The sequence below is a fragment of the Tenrec ecaudatus genome, chromosome X (genome assembly GCF_050624435.1).
Source record: "Tenrec ecaudatus isolate mTenEca1 chromosome X, mTenEca1.hap1, whole genome shotgun sequence".
NCBI classification, from domain to species: Eukaryota; Metazoa; Chordata; class Mammalia; order Afrosoricida; family Tenrecidae; genus Tenrec; species Tenrec ecaudatus.
Window position 1 is genome coordinate 86845539 of NC_134548.1, and position 22198 is coordinate 86867736.

At 38.7% G+C, this 22198-nt stretch overlaps 2 pseudogenes; one reads left to right on the top strand and one right to left on the bottom strand.

Moving 5' to 3' along the window:
• LOC142433494 (bromodomain and WD repeat-containing protein 3-like) overlaps positions 1-22198 on the top strand; it is a 50563-nt pseudogene that overhangs the window by 22365 nt on the left and 6000 nt on the right.
• Positions 12462-13572, bottom strand: LOC142434707 (tubulin alpha-8 chain pseudogene; annotated as a pseudogene).

Sequence of the window (22198 nt, forward strand, 5' to 3'; positions counted from 1 at the left end):
TTTATTGGAAAGTATAGCAATGTTCCATATTGGGAAGATATTAAAATTCACAGAGCAAGGATGGTCATTCCATTAGATAATGAAGAATCATACTTTCCAGTGTAGTTGAAGCAGGGACCCAGGCAAAAAATTGTAATTGACTGAAAGTCTACGAGCTTGTTTAGTTTTGTAAGACACCTCCAAAATGTTTTCCAGAGTGCCTATAGCATTTTACATTTCTTGGATTATAATGGTGCTCTTGGATTATTATTGTCCTCTTGGATTACAATTATCCTCTCCACTAGAAAGATAATTCTGTTTACTGCATTTTAACCAATGTGAAGGTTGCATATATGCCATTCTATTTTCTTATTTAAATTTAAAACAAAAAACCAAAAAATTATAGCTTTGGCTATGTGACTTTTATTGAGAAAATATTAACTCAAGATTATTTCAGCTTTGTTTACATATAACTTGTTTCCTAAAAAATAATTTATATAGAAAGATGAGAACAAACATGGTGATGGGTGGGATGCAAGAAATCTGACCTGTGAGGAGTAGTTCTTGCTGCCCTCTGTATGTGTACAGCCTGGGGGTTGTTAATTTATTAGCAGTTATTTGCCGAGCTTGGTACTGTTTTTGATTAATTTTTTATCATTTTGCTTTCCCCTGCTTTATTTGCTATCTCATTCCCCACATTCCTGAGGTTTGTATTTCAAGATGGGCTTGCAGGTACTATTTGTTAAAAGATAAAATGCTGCTTGATTAATTTGAAGTTACTTACTGACTTTCTAAAATCATAATTGAACATAATCTTGATACTTTTTTGTTAGTCATTCCTCGTTATAAGATCCGTCTATCAAAGTTGAGTTGGGATTATTAAAAATGACCTGCGCAAGCTTTATAAATAAAGTAACATTTGTATGTGTCTGGGGGGTTGTTTCTGTCATCCTTTATAAAACATTATTATTCTTTTGTATACTAAGTGAAACGTGACTTCTGTTAGAGTAACTTGATTTGTGGGTAAACAATTCTAATTGTAATCAGTGAGAATAAGATTTCTTTGTCTTTCGTTATCATTACAGAATAATTGGAGGCATTTTACTATACATGTACATAAAATTTTAAAATTAAAAGTTAGAATATTATAGGATGTAAAGAATAATGTCTAATACCTTATTATTATTGGTTATGGCTTTTAGTTGATACATAAAATTGACTCTTTTGTATTGAAAATCAGACACCCATTTATATACTTTTAGTTTTATCTGAAAAATTAGGGATAAACTCTTTCACCCAGCAGATATTGTATTTACCTGGACTTGCTTAAATATAGTATTTCTTAACATGATTGATCAGAATATTGTAATATAAACAATGTAATTCAATGCGTTATTCTGTGTTGGCAGTGAAAGTCTCTTGTGGTTGGAGATATTCTGGTTTAGTCTCCATATTATCTGTCAGTTTTATGTCAACACCAAATTCCTGAATTTGTAGGATAAGTCAAAAGAATTTACCTTATAATTTAGTAATCAGCCAAAGACCACCTGGTGGAAGCCTCTAATTTGACAAAATCAGCTTTATTGACTTGTATAAGGGAGTGTACCCCAGAGGAATCATGTAAGGTTTCCAGAGCAGAGGAGTGAGAGAAGTTTCCTTTGAAAGTCTGGGTTTTCCACTGAGTAATTCAGAGTAGGGAAGCCAAGATTCATTCTGGATTGGTAGTTGTTTCTGAGGCTGTTTGGAAGAAGCTGGGAAAAATCAGGGATTGGGTACTGTTTTCAGAAAAGGACTATTTAGGAATTGGGTATCTACAATAATAAATGAGATTAGCAAAGTGGGTCTGGGGACATCATTGGTATGAAAATAGTAATTATTAAAGGTACTGTGTTAGGCTGAGTACTTTAGAGAAACAAATTCACAGAAAGGCATGTATAAGAGAGAGTTTTATATAAAGGTTAAGTGCACATCAAGAAAACATCCCAATCCAGTCCTGCCATAGTCCACAAGTCCAACATTAACCCATATGACCGACACCTATCCACAAAGTCCTCCTCTGTTCTACAAAACACACGCTATAATGCTGACTGCAGGGGGAGAGCCGAATCAGTGAGCAAAACATGTTAGCATCCCAGCATTGGCAGGGGTCGCCACAGGCCTGCTTTAGCACCCAGGGCTGCATCAGGGTAGGTACATGTGGCTTCTCCTCAGGGATGTCTTGCAGGAAGTGAACCTTGCCAACTGAAGCAGGAACTGGCTAAGGCAGCAGGACCCTGGTCCGACCATCAGAAAGTAAGAGACCCGAGAACTAGAAAGGCAAGTCTCACCAAGCCATTTATCTTTCCACCCTTCAATTCATTCCACATGTGTTCATTGGCCAGGTTGGCACAATAAAGCTTAACTATCTCACGGCTTCTATCTACTAAAGTGGAACTCATACATCCCACCTTAATTCTGTAATAGAAAAATCCCACCAAAATTGGTTTCTAACCACTGGCATAGAAGCTAGAATTTATAATATATTGAATAAGAGATTCTGTCTACAAATGCTTATTAATTGACTCCATCTCATTCTTTTACAAAGTGAAGCAAATCTCAGAGGATTATTGTAAACTCAAATGAGATGTGTGTTATAAGAATCTGATTTGTAATTAAATTAGATCATAGAGGAAGAAAACTTATGGTTGTAATGATAATGGCTCACAAATTACAGTGTTTCAGTTATCTTCATAAAAATATTCTCCACCTTATGTAACTATAGTGGAACTCTACTTTCATATTCCAAATTTAGTCTCATACCTATGTTTTTTGACTCTAAATTCTGTATATTTTCCACCAACTTGCTTCAAAATAGTCAGTAGTAGACATTCCTTTGTTGCCATAATATAATCTCTTATCAACCATTTCAAATGTTCTGAGTTATTTTTAATACTCAAATACTTACAATATTCCTAAGTAATTTCTAGCCTCTGCGTTAGAGTCATAGTTTCACATTGTTGTATGCATTTTAAATAAAGCATGGTAGAATAGGTTATGAATTGGTATGAGAAGGAACTGACTTGACAGCAGGTAAAAGCAACAGTCATATTATTCCCTATATTCTGATCTCCATCATATATAGCACTTTTACTAAAACATGAAGGGCCTGATTGTTGACACATGATATGATGAGAACCTAGAGTTTGTAGTAGGAGAAGATACAGGAAAGGTCTGTTGAAGCCCTTTATTCTGGACCTCCCATGAAAGTAACCATAGACATTATGTAAATGAATGAACTTGTCTGTTTTTTCAATAACAGAATTTTCTCAAAGAGACAGTAGGCTGAATTTTGTCCCCAAATAATAGTTGACAACCTTGGCTATAGTAAGACGTTTTGGCTTTACTCTGTAGGCACAAGGGACACATTGGGTGTCTTTTTGTTGCTTTTTTAAAAATACATTCATTTGCGGCTCTCATTAGTTGCTCTTTCATCTCTTATCACAATCCATGTATTCGTTCAGGACATTTGCACATATGCCGCCATCATCATTTTCAAAGCATTCTCTTCCCACTTGAGCACCTGATATCAGCTCCCTATTTCTTCCCCCCATCCCCTGCTCTCTCTCCCTCCCCCCCCCACGTACTCGTGACAAGTTATCGATTATTATTTTCATATCTTACATTGTCTTCCGTCACCCTTCATTTACTTTTCTGTTATTCATTCCCCTGGGAGGGAATTATAGTTGATTCTTATGATTGATCCTCCCTGTGTCCCCCAACTTTCGGCTTATCTCCCTGGTAGCTGTACTCTCATTGTTGGCCCTGAGGGGTTTACCTATCCTCAATTCCCTGTATTGTGGGCTCTTATCTGTAGCAGTGTGTATGCTCTGGTCTAATCCGATTTGTAAGGCTGAATTGAGGTCATGATAGTGGGGAGAAGGAAGCACCAAATAACTAAAGGAAAGTTGTGCATTTCATCGGTAACATGCTGAACCTTGACTGGCTCATTTCTTCCCTGTGACCCCTTTGTGAGGGAATGTCCAATTGTGTACACATGGGCATTGGGTCTCCACTCCATGCCTCCACCCTCTACTCACATTGGGTATGATTTTGTTCTGGGTCTTTGATGCTTGATACCTGATCTCATCAACACCTCATGATCACACAGGCTGGTGTACTTCTTCCATGTGGGCTCAGCTGCTTCTGAGCTAAATGGCCGCTTGTTTATCGTCTATCCTTTAAGACCCCAGAGACACTGTATCTTTCGATAGCCAGGCACCGCCAGCTTTCTTCACCACATTTGCTTATGCACTCACTGGGTGTTCTTGAAAAGAGTAATTGAACTCAAACCTGCTAGACCCATGGTACTGCCTTATTTATCGGGGTATTAAAACTTTTACCTTTGACAGAGTACAGCATTTCAAATGTTTCTTCACTTTAGTGAAAAATATTTGAGTTTTCCATCTCTCAAAGATTTTTTGCCCCATATGGGTTCCAGGCATTTTTTTAGATTTTTAACTCGAAAAGATGACTCATGTCAGACTGGGTTAAATTGGAGAAAAGAAAGGTAGGGCGAGGGAAGGGAAAGGAACGCAGAGAACTCAGAGGGGAGGCTACTGTACACATAAACAGGAGATGAGGTGTGTAAAAGTCCTAACAATAATATTAGAGATGACTGGATTGATTCATGTGCGATTACAGAGATGAGATTAATTGAGTTTGGTTGGATATGATCATAAAAGAAGAAAGTGAAATGGTCTTTAGTTAGTACAAAGTTAAGGAAAAAGCTTGTAGTGCAAGGATAATGAACTTGTCTGGAGAAATCTCCATCTGCGGTACATCCAGTAGGGAGAATGGGTGTGAATTAGAAAATAAAAACTATAACACTGAGGATACAGGTAGATTTAGAGATGAAAGATGAGAAAGAAATTAGTATGTGGTTATGTACAAAATGACTCAAGAGCACAAGAATAGGGAGAAGAAAGTTCAGGATAGAATTTGAAGGAGCCTTTAGCATTTCAACCTGAGTAAATCCATGTAGAAGAAATAGTAAAGAAGCAGAGAAGCAAGGTTTAGAGATGTACTAGGAAAATGTGGAATAATATTTTATGGCATAAGAAAACTAGGATTTGATCAACGACCCTATACAATTTAATTATTCCACAGACTGTGTAATTCTTAGTGATCATGAAAAGTTCAAAATGAGAATCAAATTACTTACCCTTTTAAAATACTTTTATTTAATTCCACAAATATGGAATGAATATAAAATGTATGCAAAGCATGTTCCTGAGTGGTAGGGGCAGTCTTTGCTGTCAAGGAATTCATTGTTGAATTCGGGATGTTGAGACAGATGCTCAAATATTATAGTGCAGGACATAGATATTGGTTTAAGGAAATGTAGAGTATAATCATGAGGAGGGCGAAATGAAATTGGTCATAGAAACAAGGAAAGGCTTTAAGGAATAAATGACCTTCAAGACAATTATTTTAATGGCTTCTTGTAACTTGTAGGCTAGACTAGGGCAGAGAATACCTGTATAGGACAGGGTGGGAAGCATGTGTGATTTTTTTAAATGGAGAACTTATGCCTAGGAGGAATAGGAATTATAACTTGATATTTTGTGAAGCCTGGGAACATACTAAATAAATGCTTGACTACCTTTTGCCTCCAAAGGACTAATCTCAGCCAGTTCTTGATCTAGGGAGCCTGATGTGGTCGTGGATACGCATGTGGCTACAGTCCGCAAGATCCACAGTTCTAAGCCCCCACCCACTCCCTGGTGGAACGATGGGGGCTTCCTACTCTCAGAAGCAGGGGCAGCCTTGGAAGCTGTCCTTTCCCGTAAAGTGTACATTGTTATAAACCCGTGCAGAATTGCTCTCAATTGGAATCAATTTGATGACAGCGGTTTGGTTTAATTTGAATGATTTCTTTAATAAAGGAAGGAGCCCTGGTGGCCAGGTGTTGCGCATTGGGCCGTGATCATCAATCAACACCATCAGTACTCTGCCGTTCTGTGGAAGAAAGAGCAGGCTTTCTACTCCTGAGAAGAGTAACAGTCTCAGAAACTCACAGGGGCGGTTCTACCCTGTCCTGCCGGGTTGCTATGAGTCTGCAGCGGCAAGGACTTGATGGCAGTGAGTTTGGCTTTTGGTTTGGTTTAATGAAATGAGCTCGGGTGGCACAGTGGTTAAGCACTCAGTTGCTAACCAAAACATCGGTAGTAGTTCGAATGACCAGTCACTCCTAAGGAAAATATGTGGCTGTATGGTTCTGTATAGATTTATAGCCTTGGAGACTATGGTTCAATTCTACTCTGCCCTATAAGGGTGCTGTGAATCAGAATTTGTCATAGGGCCACCGATTTGCGTACAGAATGCCTAATAAGGAACCATTATTTTAGAGCGTCATGAAGTGATTAAGCACACAATCAAGAGATTGGCAATGGAAACCCACAGTTTGAGGCTCAGGAGAAAGATACGGTAGTCTGCTTTCCTGAATGTCTGTATCCTTGGAAACCCTTGTGGGGCAGTTTACTCTGTCGTATTGGGTTGCTATGAGTGGGAATCAACTTGATGGCAATGACCTAATATCTATTATTTACCTGGAGGATCTTTCATGAGCTTAATGGCCATTCGTATACCCATTTTGGTGAAGTGTTTATGCACGGCTGATTCTAATTTTGACTATTAAAATAAAGCTTCTATTAATATTCCTGTACAGATATTTTTGTGAACATAAGTTTTCATTTCTCTAGCTTAAATGCCCCAGAGTGCGACTGTGGATCGTATGGTAATTGCATATTAGTTTTTTAAGACACCTCCAAAATGTTTTGCAGAGCATTACATTTCTACCAGCAATGTACAAGTAATCAATTTCTCCACATCCTCACCAATGTTGTTTCACTAATTTTTATTTCTAGCTGTTCTCGTAGGTGTGTGGTGTGGTATCTCGTGATTTTAGTTTGCATTTCCTTAGTAGCTACTGATGTTCAACATCTTTTCATCTGTATACTTTCCATCTGTATATTCTCTATGGACATGTCTGTTCATATATTTTTATCCACTTTCTAATTGGACTGTTTACTTTTTGTTTTATTATTGAGTTTTAAGAATTCTTTATATATCCTAGATACTGGTCCGTTGTTGAATATGTGGTTTGCAAATATTTTCTCTTAATCTATAACTTCTCTTTTCATCCCCTATACATAGGCTTTCAAAGCAAAAGATTTTGGTTTTGAAGAGGTCCATTTTAGTGATTTTTTTTTACTTTTGTGGATTATTGTCAAATGTAAGAATTTTTTCCTTAGTCTCTGGTTTTGGAGATTCTTTCATCCTCCCCGCCTCACTCCCCCTAAGTGTGATAGCTTTATGTCTTACATTTAATTCTAAGGATAAGTTTAAGTTAAGTTTTTAAGCTAAGGACAAGGTTCATGATTACTCTCTGATTTTGGCCTACGGATGTCTAATTGTTTCAGCACTTTTTTTTAAGGCTATCCTTCCTCCTATGAATTTGACTTATTTTTGAGAATATTTGTCTAGATCTATTTCTTAGTAGATCTTTTTCTGGTCCATTGTTACTTTTAGATATATTCTCATCAGTACCATACTGTCTAAGTCCTCTAGCTTTCTAGTAAGCCTAAACATAGGGGAGAGTAATTCCTATAACTTAATCTCTCTCAAAGTTGTTGTGAGCCTATGCCTTTTCCTTTAAACATTAGGGTAAGCTTTTCCATATCTGGAAAAATCTTGCTGTGATTTTGATAGGTGCATTCACTACGTAAATTAATTTTGGGCACTTTCAAATGTTTTTATATCAAGTTTTTAATACATGATTTTGATATGTCACTCCAATCCATTAAAGTCTTTGTTTTTATTATTCTGTAATTTTCTACATATGGATTTTCCATAAGTTTTGTCAAGTCTTTACTTAATTATTTAATTTTCTTTGGAGCAAATACAAATGGTGTTGTGATTTAATTTTAGTTTCTGCCATGTGTATAGAAACACATTTGGTGTTAGTGTGTTGATTATGTTTTCTGTAACATTATTGAACTCACTCATCACTTCTAGGGCATTCAAACTTCCTTTGAAAGCATATTCTGTTTTCCTTTTTTAAAAACTACAATATATATTAAATTGGGTGATTTGGCAAACTTTGCTCTGGTTGAGAACTTAAGGTTTGGGATAAGTTCTGTTGATGCCATTGGGGCACAGTTTTACTGTTGGGTCAAATGGTAAACTTTCATGTTTCTCTCCTTTTTAGAGAATCTAGTATAAGAATATGTATAAGAAATCACCCTTTGATGCCAGGTGAGCTGTTTAGATGCTCCCTGTGCCACTTACTTGCTTTGCGACAAGTTATGTAGCCCCTCCATGGCTCAATGTCTGCATCTATAACAAGGGGGTATAATGTACCCACTAAATAGGGTTTACAGAAATGTTGAGTCGATCCCAAATCACAGCGCTATGACATAGCCCCATGTGGTTTCTAAGGTTGTAACATTCCATGGGAGCAGACGATCACATCTTTCTCCCATGGAGTGGCTGGTGGGTTCGAGCCTCCTATAGTTTGGTTCGCAGCAGAGCACTTAAACACTGTACTGAAAGCCAGACCCACTGCCATTGAGGCGATGAGTGCTGCCTCTGTGAGTTTCTGAAGCTGTGACTGTTCACGAGTAGAAAGACCTTACTCAAGCGGGGCAACTGTTGGTTTCAAACTGCAGACCTTGCGGATCGTAGCCCATTGCGTAGTAACCAGTATACCACTAGACCTCCCGTACTACACTACTGAGACTCCTTTAACTCCTTTAATATGTTAACTATGTAAATTGCTTAGAACAGTACCTGATACACATAAGTAATAAATAAAATGTTACCAGATGATATAAATAAGGGTTTATAAAACTCTGGTAAAAAAAAAAACAAACTTCTGTTCAGCAGGCTATAGATAAAATGTTTAATTTTTTCCTTTAGTGTAAGAATTACTATCCATTAAGATCACTAGTTTCCTACTAGAGCTCCTTCCCTCCCTTGTCCCTCCTCCTTATATCCCTTTCCATGCTCGAGGGTTAGAGGACTGAGACCACAGAGGAAATGCAAGGAAAGAGAAGCAGTTAATAAGCTGTTCTCAATGAGTACCCACTATGCAAACCTTTTCTACAAAATTCATTTCACCTAATTCTCAAGATAAGTGCTATTATCCCTCTTTTATATTTATGAACCCTGAGGTCACTTATCCTTTTCTCTGAGCTATTGTTATGTTTCCACAATATCCTTCTCCCAAAGTAAAGCTAGAGACAGCTGTGCTAGCGCTCTACCTATGGGGCTACTTGCCCGGCCCTTTAATTCCCCAGATGATCACTGTGTTTTACCTCTTAAGTTCCCTCCCTTACTGACCCTCCACCCACATATGGAAATGCTTGTGTGCATGTGACATTCGGATAATGGATAGATATGTGTCACCTGGAAACACAAGGAAGAGGGCTGACTACTTTAGATGTAATCAGGTTCTTTTATTTGGTTGGAGGTAAACATCGCCAGTGTACTTAAACATGGAGTATTGAGAGGCAGATGATGGGATAAAAGAACATTGGACGCAAGTTCAAACCCATTCTAAGTAACTTGTTAGCTCTATGACTTTGAAATACTTCTTTCAACACTATGAATTTATTTTTATTATGTGTAACATTGGGCATTAGGATAAAAATTACTCTTCAAAGCCCCCTCAACTGTTAGCACAATTCTATAATGGATACTAGTATAAAAGTTAGAAAGGGAAACCGTGGTAGCTCGTAGGCTAAGTCCTTCCTTCTTGTTAGTTGCTATCAAATGAACATTGCCTGATGATGTGCCATCTTCAGAATTGTTGCTATGTTTGGGGTTAGCTATTGCAGTATTCCATCTCATGGAAGGTATCTATCTTTTTATGATTATTTAGAGGTACCTTATTTGAGGGTCTAGAACTAGGCTCCTAAGTCAAGATATGAATAGTACATCTTTTGCCACACTGGACAAAGCTCTTTAGTACTTGTAATTTTTCTATCAGTAGAATTTTAGCAGGTTTTAAAATTATGGAATGGTACAGTGTAGTGGTTTACTTAATATGACTCTTCTGCCTATAGTTTTATAACTCCCACCAAATGTGATGTGCTTGTGGACCTTCAGACATAAGATAGCTTGCTAATAATGTAAACCAAGGTACCTGCCATTCTTGTTGGGGTGGAACAACACACATAGGGTTTATGGACCCTGATTTGTGGATTTGTCAGTCTTACCACTTTTCCAGCTTTCAAATGAGCCATCCAAGAAGCAGAAAGGGGATCACACAACCATCAAGGAAGAAGAACTAGGGGTGGGGCGCATCATTTGGCCCAGAATCTTTACTGGAAACCACCACTAGCGAGGAGGAAGAGCTGTAATGCTGGACACATGATGAGTAGTAGTTGCAGGAAAGCAGCACCAGGAGTGGAGCAGATCCAGGAGACAGCCATGAAGGTTTCATGGTCTATGAATCGGGAAAGTTTAAGTGCCCCCGGTAGGGGGTTATGGTGGAATAGTGCACCACATAATCCTTGGCGCAGCTAAGTTTGCCAACCTAGGGAAATTGAATGAAGCATCTTGTGGCCAAGGCTTCCTGGAAAGGATGAAGGACCTCTAACTCCCTAATTGGTGCAAAAGGGCACTACACTAATACTGGAAATGTTCCCAAGAAGTAGATAAAACCCATGACATTGTAAGTAAATTTAAATTGATCTACTGAGATCGGCATCGGCCGGTTGCCTGCCATGTCAAAATAACTGAATCTAGTGTAAACCGTTTAAATGACATAAAGAGAATTTTAAGACGGCAGGCATTAAAACCTTTCTGTTTTTAATGAAAAAAATTGTATTTCATATTGAAAATGCAGCTTTTATGTAGTTGCAGTAGTTTTAATTTATATAATATACAAAATGTGTTAATTGTTTACATGCTTCCTACGGTTTTTTTCAGTGAGAGTCTCTTAGTCGTTAAGTTTTGAGGGAGTTAAAAGTTATATTTGGAGTTTTGACTGAGCACACAAACTCCCTCTTAAATAGGGCTGTTTAAAATTTCTTTTAGAAAATCATTTTATTGGGGCCTCTTACAACTCTTATAACAATCAAGACATCAATTGTATCAAGTATTTTTGGCTATCTACATATGTTGCTATCATCATTTTCTAAACATTGAAATTTTGGTCTGGGTTAAAGGTAAATTCAAATGATTCACGTGGTGCAATAGTTAAATATTTGACTGCTAATAAAAAGGCTGACAATTCAAAGCCACGCAGCAGCTTTGCTGGCGAAAGAATTGGCAATCTGCTTCTAAAAAGATTACAGCCCAGAAAATCCTATGAGACAGTTCTACTCTTTTACGTGGAGGTTCCTAAATCAAAACCTCACTCGTTAGCAGTCAACAACAACAAAGGTAAGTTCACAAAACTATCGTCTCTGAAGGCTGTCAAATTTAATGAAGTTAACATCCTTAGGATAATGTCAAACTAAATTTATTTCCTCTTTATAATTGAATGCTATAAGGCAGCTATTTTAAGAAACCTAATGCAATGTCTAAAATCTTGAGCTGTGTTCATGGGAGTATAGTTTCCCGATCAAAGGAGATAATTTACTATTTTCGGGGCTGTTCATACCAAGGGAACATTTTGTTCAGTTGTTATTGTAATTTTAAGAGACTCAGTGCTTGATGCACTAAAGAATTTTCAGAAGACAATAACTACAGCAGTGATTTGGTAAAGGGGTATTTTTTGTTAGAGAGTGGTAGGACAGAGAGGTGCCAGGAAATTATGTCTGTAGAGTCACATGTTGAGAGAAGGTTTAAGGATCAAATATTAGACCAGTTACTGAATATGATTCATGCACCTCGTGTGTGTCAGAGTAGATCTGTGCTCCCTGGGGGTGCCAAGAGTGGATTCTTCAGAAGTAGATCCCCAGGTCTTTCTGCCAAAGCTCCTCTGAGTAGATTTTGTCCTAGAGAGAAAGCACACATTCTATAAAGTTAAAATGAAGACATTTATTGAAAATCTAGAGATAGTGTGGACTAGGAGGTTGACCACATTCAGAGACTGAAGGTGGCTATTCTGATGGACAGTAAAGCAGCAAGCATTCTACTTCAGCTGAAACAGGAATTCAAGCCCCGAATCACAATTTGTAGAATGACAATCATTGAGGCAAAGATGGGAGAGTCAGAAGAGGGGGTTAAACAGGGATTGGTGGACAAATATGTATGACTATACAAGTGGTTACGCACACATAGCTGCAAGTACGTGCTATTGAGTTAATTGCAGGATAGTCACAGGACAAGACCAATGTATGGTTTCTGGAAAACTATTTTAAAAATTATTTTCTCAAGCATATCACTTTTTAGGGTCCCCTGCATTGATTCTAGGGTCCCCTGAAAAGATTGATTGATAATGCTATATATTGAGAGCTTTCTGACATAGACTATTACATTCCACATCTGTTTTACCATGGAAGAAAGAACTGTTGAGCATAGATCATGATATCTTTCATCTGTCTGACAACAGAGAAGATATTTCTTTTATGGATTTTAGTTAGGTTAGAGACACTGTTGTTAGAACAGGCATTCACGTTCTTGGGCTCCAAATCCCCCGGTAGAGCAGACAGCAGGCTATGTGTTTCCCATGTCTCGGGTCACACTTCACCATCTGACTGTTGGGTTCGAGGCAGGAACTGGGGATCTTGGCCACAGAGAGCTGTTCGTGATTGGCTTTCTCAGCAGAGCCGATGGGGGCATAGGTGAGCAGGGGAAAGTGGATGCAGGGTTAGGGAACCACGTTTGTGTGGAACTTGGTGAGGTCCACTTTGAGGGCCCCATCGAAGAGGAGAGAGGCAGTGATGGAGGACACGATCTGGCTGATGAGGCGGTTGACGTGGGTGTAGGTCGGGCGCTCCACGTCAAGGTTCCGGCGGCAGATGTCATAGATGGCTTTGTTGATCACCATGACCCCACAATCGGAATGCTCCAGGGTAGGTTGGCTGGACAGGATGGGGTTGTCGGACTTCATCACTACAGTGAACACCTGAGGCGCTGGGTAGATGGCAAACTCTAGCTTGGACTTCTTGCTGTAATCCATGGAAAGGGTCTCCATCAGCAAAGAAGTGAAGCCTGAGCCCGAGCCCGTGCCCCCACCCGAACTGTGGAAGATCAGGAAGCCCTGCAAGCCCGACCAGGTATCTGTCAGCTTCCGTCTGCGGTCCAGAACCATGTCGATGCTCTTTTGCCCACCACGTAATGGCCCCGGGCATAGTTGTTAGCTGCATCTTCCTTGCCTGTGATCCTCTGCTCTGGATGGAAGAGCTGGCGGTAAGTTCCCGCCCTAACCTCATCCACAACGCTCGGCTCCAAGTCCACCATGACGGCCCGGGGTACGTCTTTGCCATTGCTCTTCTCCCAGAGAAAAGTGGTGAAAGACTCAGCATCGTTGACCTTGCTGGTGCCAACCGTCTGGATGCCCTGTTCCAGGCAGAAGAGCTCCCAGCAGTCATTGCCAATCTGGACTCCTGCTTCGCCCACATGGACTGAAATGCATTCCCGCATCGCGACTGCTTTCCCGCCCCAACCGCTCCAGATACGGCCGCCCGTACTGTAGTAGGTTGCAATTTTTTGACAATCGTAGTGCCAATAGATGGCACTCGTTAAAATAAAAAAAGTTCAATTTGCTCAGAAAAAAAATGACTTCTTTTCTCTTAGTCAATTTTTATGCCAGTAGATGGCAGTGTTGGGGCAAAATCAAATTACAGTGAGACCTGAGGTGGTTTTAACTAGAGACCTTCACATTCTAATAGACTGCGCAGAAAATTACCTCTGTACATTAAAACTATCCACCCAACTCTGTCCATTAAGGTTCTAAAGAATCACTAATAACTGCATGTCAAGTTGACTGCCTGAGAAAGTCATGGTTCCCTTAGTGGATACATATGTATGTCACTGGTACACTCGTGGGAGGTCAAGCTTAATCTTCAAACATAGCATTCCCCATCTTCCCAAGGAAGATGTTTCTTCATACACAGCCTGTGTATTTCCCATAATAAACTCTGACGGTGTAGTGGTTACACGGTAGGCTGCTACCGAAAACTCAGTGGTTTGAAACTAGCTGTCCACGGGAGAAAGATGGGGCTTTCTATTCCCTTAAAGAGTTAGTCTTGGGAACTCACAGAGGCAGTTCTACCTTGTCCTGTACCGTCACTGTGAGTGGCCGTAACCTGATGGCGGTGAGTTTTGAGTATTAGAAAAGTGCAACAAATTTAGCTGCTTTGACAATTATTGGCCACTAGATGTCAGTCATTATAGTGGACCCTCACTTGGCTTTACAGTGATGACCAGACAGGCTGAAAGGGGAACGTGAAAGAAGGAAATGTACTTGACAGTGAATCTGTACTTTGGTACTACACTTGATCTTAGACAAAAGGCTAAAAATTGATCAATTTTAACTTTGACAAGGGCTTCAAACACAATAGTATGGAAGCTCAGTATTACTAGAGGACTCGCCTTGTACTTCTGAGTGCCAGAGAGGTGACTGGAGCATAAATACCTGTTGAATTTAATATTATTACATGCAATGACTGATGCGTTCAGCAATGACATGTCTTGGAAATCCTGATGACTATTCGATATAAATATTCTAAAATGAACACACACTCGCTTTAAAAGTATTCTAAAGGAAAAGATTTATTGGAAAGTACAGTAATATTCCATATTTGGGAAGACATTAAAATTCACAGAGCAAGGAGAGCCATTCCATTGGATAATGAAGAATCATACTTTCCAGTATAATAGAATCAGGGGCCCAGGATAGAAAATTGTAATAGACTGAAAGTCTAAGAGCTAGAGTTTAGCAGAGATTAGTGGATACCATGTCCGTTTCCATGATTGGTTAAGGGTACCAAATTATTGGCGAATCTGTAATTCATTTAATTACAGGATGCTTACACAACAACAGGAGGGCAGATTTTTCCTGGAACTTCCCATTACATTTGTTTTCTCAAACACTTCTGTTTCTGGAAGCCCATTGTAAAGAATTTAAATGAAACTTATTCATTGTCATAGAAACATGCCATATACCACGCAACGGTGGTGACTGTGCATGCGGTGTATTGGACAGGAATAGAGCCAGGTCTCCTTCATAAAAGACAAGCATTTCTACCATTAAGTCCTTGCGTCTGTAATTTGAGATTAGCAAGAAAAAAAACTGGCTGCCATATGGTGGATTTTGACTCATGGAGACCCTATATAACTTTTCTGCAGCTTTATATTTATTAAGCGAACAGTTTCAGCATTCTCCCTCAGAGATCTGGTGGGTTTAAACTGCCAACTTTGTGGATAGCCGTCCATCCATATGACAGCAAGTCTCATAGAACTTAGCAGAGTTCAACAGAAGAATTGAACATTCTGTAGAAATATCAATTTTCTTTCCCCTAGAAAGGTTTAGGAAGAAGTGAATGGTGATCTGGTTACATGCTTCTGTTAGGTGCCATGGAGTCGACTCTGAGCCATAGCGGCCACATACACAAGAGAACGAAACTGCACAGTCTGTGTCGTCCTCACAATCATTCTGTTTTTAAGTGAACAATTTGGAAGCACATCTTGCAAAATTATAACGAAGGATTTAAGAGACATGATAAATTTGAAATGGATTAATTTAAATTAAAAATGTTTTGTACATGTACTTGATTAGCTTTTCTAAGTTAAACTTGTCCACATTGTTTTGTACAAAAAATATATATTTTGACACCAAGTTTCTGGCAAAGAGGAAGTTCTCAAAAAGTTAAAAGATAAAGTTATGTCACATCAACACATCAAAGAATATATTCTATAAAGATGGTTGGGACATGACTTGGACCATCTCATACCCCAGATTAGAAAGCCATAACTTTAATGTATACTGTTTAAAAAGAGTTGCCTGATCCTGAACACTAGTGGACAGAGAAGTACACTTTTTGTAACCCAACAAAACTTAGCGTACTTGGTTACCCTGTTGTAACCAGTAATTTTGGAATTGGTTTGCCATTTGACTTTAGGACTGTAAAACTACATTCCTTAAATAAAGGATAGAATAATAACACCCTTTATGATGCTTCTGACCTGATTAACTATAACCATATGCATTATAACCTCCATTCAGGCAGTGTCTGAACACATATACTATACATCCGTGGTCCCAACCACCATAAAGCCTATTACATTAAAAATTCAAAGTATATGGTTTGTAATAGTAAATGGCACTACTCTGTGTGGACATGAAGGCATTATTGCTGTATTATTAAGTTAAAATATTTTATGTCTCTGGACGTGTTCCTTTGATATTTGTTGTACATCAAATGGTACCCTACATTCTACAGACTAAGACAAGCATATGCCTAACTGAAGTTAGATACAATGGTTTCCTACCTGTCCCAACTTAAATACAGGTTCAGTTTGAACACACATTTAGGAAAGGAAATTATTTGTAATCCAGGGACTGCATGTAGATCTAGATCTAGTTAGATATGGTGTTTGCACAGTGTTTAAACATGTAATGCCGTATTTCACATAACATACCGCGGGTGTTAATGGATGCTAAACTACGATTAATTATACACCCATTCCTCATTTATCGACATCATTAGGTCCCAAGGACCAGGTTGTTGGACAAAGTCAGCATTATGCCCAAGTTGGGGTTTGTCCTTATCTTTAGTGCCCATGCGCACACCCACCCACATTCTTACCCAGTAACCTCCAAGCCCTACCCAGTTCCCGCACTAATCTGTCATGCAACCCAGTTACATCTCTGTGTGTGTGTGTGTGTGTGTGTGTGTGTGTGTGTGTGACACGGTGGGCATTCCCTCTCCACCATGTCTTCCTACTACTGGGTAATTTGTAAAGGCTGTAAGTGGTGGTGATAGTAAGATATTGTCTGCCAATTGTTCTGGGCAGTAAACTCACTTACCTTCTCTGTACCCTGGCTTCACCCTCACAGCCTCACTCAGGCACCTTTAGGCACTCACCTGCCCTCTTCCTGTCTGCATAATGAGGTCTTATAATCCCACCATTGGCCTGTACCCTCTTAGTCTGACCAGGGCATCATGGAAGAACTAGAGAGGGCATTCTGTGACTGGTTGTCTATTGTCCCTCATGTGGTAAGGCTGTCACTGAGGCCCCTGGCTTATTTTGGGGTAGCCTGTGGATGGTGCCCCAGGCCTGGGGGCATCCTCACACAGGACCCGGTCCATTTGGAGGATCTACCTGAGAACTTTTTCAAAGTTGGAAATATGAAATAGCAGTGTGGCATACATATGAGTTGGTAACCCCCCAAAATGGAATTGTGCTGGGTGGAGCAGAGCTTTCCAAGTATGAATTTTTCCCACTAGGCTACCATCAAGCAAATCCCTCTGAGTTAGGGCATGCAGTGACATTGCCTGGGAAGGGTCTCTCTGGTCACAGTGATTTTTTATTTTTTGAAAAAGCTTTTTGGCTCAAACCTCATTTTTTGTAGTACCCAATTCAAGTGGCTATGAAATTTTGTTTCCTGCTTGGGAAAAATGCTGCAGAAACTGTTGTGATGTTGAACACAGCTTACAAGGACAGTGCTATGGGAAAAAAAAACTCAAGTGTATGAGTGGGTTCCTTGTTTCAAAAACGGTGAAATGGCAGTTGATGACAAATCTCATTCTGGAGGTCCCTCAACTTCCCGAATAGATGTGAAAATATTGACTCAGTGCATTTGGAATTTGTTGCACCAGGTCAGACTGTTAATCAAGCTTTCTATTTTGAGGTTCTGAAAAGATTACATAACAGTATAAAAATCCTGATTTGTGGCAGAGGAGCACTGGTTATGCTGCCACGATAATGCACCTGCTCAAGCAGCCATCTCAATGCTTTGCCTCTCCTACTGCACACACCGTACTTCCCTGTCCTCACTACATACAACTTCTTTTTGTTTCCATGAATGATGAGGAACATGAAAGGACAGCAATTTGACGACGATGAAGAGATGAAGGAAAAAACGAGAGGTGTCCTGTCACTCATCCAAACAGATGAGTTTGAAAAATATTTCCAAGTATGAAATAGTAGATTTTGCAAATTCATTAAGTGTAATGGAGAATACATTGAAGGTGATAAGGTGGTTTTGTAAACAAATTTAAATACATAGCTTCGGCAGAGGGGAATTTTCGTTTTTGGGGGGTACCCCCTTGTATAAGAAAACTTTTAAACTAATGACATAAATTTTAAACTTATTACATAACTACAAATACTTATAATGAATATGAATTGGTTTAATAGTAGGAATAAAAAGGTACAATGAAATAAAAGTAGACGGTAAGGATGCATGAATATGTTCCCATTTATTTGTACAGAAAGTACTTCATTTGTGAACAAGTTACTGTCCTAAATCTGTCTTTTGAAATTGAGTTTGTACATTAAGTCAGAACAGTTCCTTGTGGTTTGTTGTCTTAGTATATTGTCTTCCTTTCTATTATAGCAAACCTATAAGGCAGAGGGGAACTGCTCCTTTGAGTTTCTGAGGCTATAACTCTTTACTGCAGTAGAAAGGCTGATCTTTCTCACAAGGAGCAGCTGGTAGTTTCGAACTGCTGACCATCAAGGAGCCCCTATTCAAATCACATAAGGTTACTATGATGGCATTGAAGTATGCTATGTGTCGGGGTACTAACTGTAAGGTCAGCAGTTCAAAATCACCAGTTGCTCCTTGAGAGAAAGAAGAGGCTGTCTACTCTCCTAAATAGTTACAGTGTCAGAAACCCAAAGGGGCAGTTCTGCCCTGTCCTTTAGGATTTCTATGAGTCAGAATCAACTTGATGTCAGTGAAGGAGTCATGAATCAGAATTGAGGCAAGGAGTTAACTTTGTATGCATAACAAACATTAAAGAAACATCTTCAGCTATATTGAAATATTCTAAACATAATACAGTCAATATAATAATGTTTTTATGCATATCACAAAGTAGCACCATTTGTTATTATGAACCACTGTATGTGACTTCAATGTTATAATGTAATAGGTGTTTAGAAACAAGTCACTCAAATAGTGCATTTGATAGAGACTTTCTTATGCAATGCAGTGTGTGTGCTTTTACTGTTCCTTTTGAGAAAAGGAAAAGTGGCTTTGAACACTCCCAATCCACAAAAGAGCGAAAGGAGAATTATGCTGGTAGGCAACCTTTTGAGATGGGAAAGCCAATCCTGTCTTTCACACCAATTTAAAAATTATTCAATAGCCAAAAACATATTTTATTTAAAAAAGGAAATCTCCATTATCTAGTAATATTCTTTTAAATGTTATAAATAAAACTGTTAGATTTATTTTCATTTTCAATTTCACGTCAGAGCCTCATGTGCACATTGCGAGAGCTGCATATGGCTTGAGAGCTGCTGTTTGCTGACCCGTGTGCGAGAAGGATGAGATCTACTTCTCTTTATTAGAATATTCAGATATTGGTCAAAATGAGCCCTTTCCTTGTTTCTTTCTATTCATTTATCAGTCATTAACAACTGGGGAAAAGATTCCTGGTAATGCACTGGAATTGCCTGTCATATTTTTATGCAAATAATGTATCAGCACTCGAACTCCCCCTTTATTAGTCTGGGTAGACTAGAGAAACAAATCGATAGAAACTCATGTATATGGGAGAGTTTTATATAAAGGGTAATTATACATCAAGAAAGCATCCCAGCCCAGTCCAGTCCAAGCCCATAGTTCCAACATTAGCCCATATGTCTGATACCATCTATAACGTCCTCTTCAGACTCATGAAACACATGCATGATGCTGAATGCAGGAAGATCACAGGCCAGTGGGTGCAAAGTCAGGGCGGTAGAATTTTCTCAGCGCTGGCAGGGGTCTCCATGTGGCTCCTCTAGTTCTCAGGGCTGCATCAGGGTAAGTCATGTGGCTTCTCCTCAGGGATGTCTCACAGGAAGTCAGCCTTGTCAGTAGAGTCTCCAAGGGAGTGAGAGCAAAGTGTCTCCCACCTCCAAGAAGGAAAAAGGAAGTTTCCAGAACTCTCAGGAGAATGCCATGCCCACACAGAGGCCTCATTGGTTATGTCTTCATTCACAGGTCAGACTCCACCCCTTCTCTCATAATCCTCTCAAATTGACACGAGATTATGTATCTATCTACCAGGCCCTCCTTGAACATTAGTTTCTTCTATGTGGAATGTGCTTTGTACAAGGGGGTTTCAGAAATTTTATGGACAAATGGAATTAAATGATGGCATTCCATTTGGATGCCACTTAATATGCATGCACATATGTTACTTGACTAGGTGCATTAATTGTAAAATGCACAATACTCTATTAAATACCTGAATAAAACAATAAATAGTACTGTGAAAGTGACTAAATGGTGAAAACATGCAAAAATAAGTGTTTATGGAATTCCTAACTGAGTGGAGCCAAAGTTTTGCTAATGTTACCTCTTGACTGAACTGAGAAAAATGTATAGATTTTGTCATCTCACAGAATAGATAAATAAATTTTTGAAAATTTCTGAAGCTGTATGTGCAACATTAGAACATTTTATAATTTTTATGAGTAGCAAGGAACCCAAGTGGCACTGTTGGGTTAAGTGTTGAACTGCTGACTGAAAGTTTGGTGGTTCAAAGTCCCCAGCTACCACGTGGGGAAGTTATATAGAAGGGGTTGCTGTGAGACGGAGTCACTCAGTGGCTGTGGTGGCTCAGTGATGACTCAAATCAAAACCAAACCAATTTCTGACATGTCCGTTGAGCCTTACAGCAACCGTGTGGGACCAAATAGATGTGCTGCTCTGGGTTTCTGAGGCGGTAAGTCTGTGGGAGAGCAGACAGCTTCATCTTTCTCCTATGGAGGAGCTGGTGCTTTAGAACTGCAGGCTGTGTGGTTAGCAGCCCAGTGTTTGACCCACTACACCACCAGAGCACTGGCATTGATGACTAGGGGAAGACTCTAATGGAAAACATACATGTAAGATAAACAGTATGGCTGAAAGTATTTAGTAACTATATACACTGCTTCTTTAACGACCTCCCTCAAAAAACACCTACAGATTCCTTACCTATTCTACCTAAATATTAGTCTGTGTAACAAACTACAAAATTCAGGAAAAGTAAAACTGACATGACATGGAGACTTTAGTAACAAACAAATTTATTTTAAACATATGAAAAAAATACTTCATGAAAAATTTTAAACACTTTCAACCCAAAGAGAATCATTTCATTACTTTCTGTTCTTTCTAGATTTTGTCCATTTATGTACACATAATTTTACATAATTGAAGCCATAGGGCATTTTTAAATAATTTACACAATGACATAATTTACACTTTACATAATTTAAGCCATAGTCCACATCCGATTTTATGTTATATACCTTGATTTATAGTTCTTAAATATTTCTACATTGCTAAAGTTTTGTATATTTTCACTATTAATGCTTACATATTAGTCCATTGCATAGTCTTTAATTATCCATTCCTGTTAACTGAACTCAGAGTTATTTTAATAAACACACCAGTAAATATGTAGTGTATATACATTTTTTTCAATAATCTGGTATATGTAATTCTTGGATAGGTTCCCAGGGATGAGACAGTGGATGTTGCATTTTCATGATTCTTGAAATGTGTTGCCCATTTTTTTCCAAGTGGCTCACGTTAGTTCACAGTGCTAGTTGACGAGCAGATGTGGGCCATTTCCATTTTCATTACCAGCATTAGGTTTTAGAGTATTTTTCAATATTAACTTAGTGGCGTCAAAACTATACCTTATTCTCAATTGGATTTCTTTGACAGGGAAAATAGAACATTATCTGTGATTCTGGTCTTTATATATATTTTCTCTACTGTGCTTTATTGTTCATTTCTTTTACCCAATCATCTGATAGTTGCTAAGTTTTGTATGCATTTTAAATATTAAGATTTTGCTATATTTATATCAAATATTTCACAATATTCTTTTCAATTATTTATTAGTTTTTGGTAAAGGAATGTTTTTAAAGTAAAGCTAAATTATATGCACTATAAAGAAGTACAATATACCGCACAATTGTTCCTTATTTGAAAGTCTGTGATCCTAATCATTACAGGTAAAAATTATCATGTTTATATGCTAAGTTTATAAGCTATGTGTTTGCATGCCAAGTTATATTCCTTTGAGAAACTCAAGCTATTTTTTGGATGAAGGAAGGAAGGAAGGAA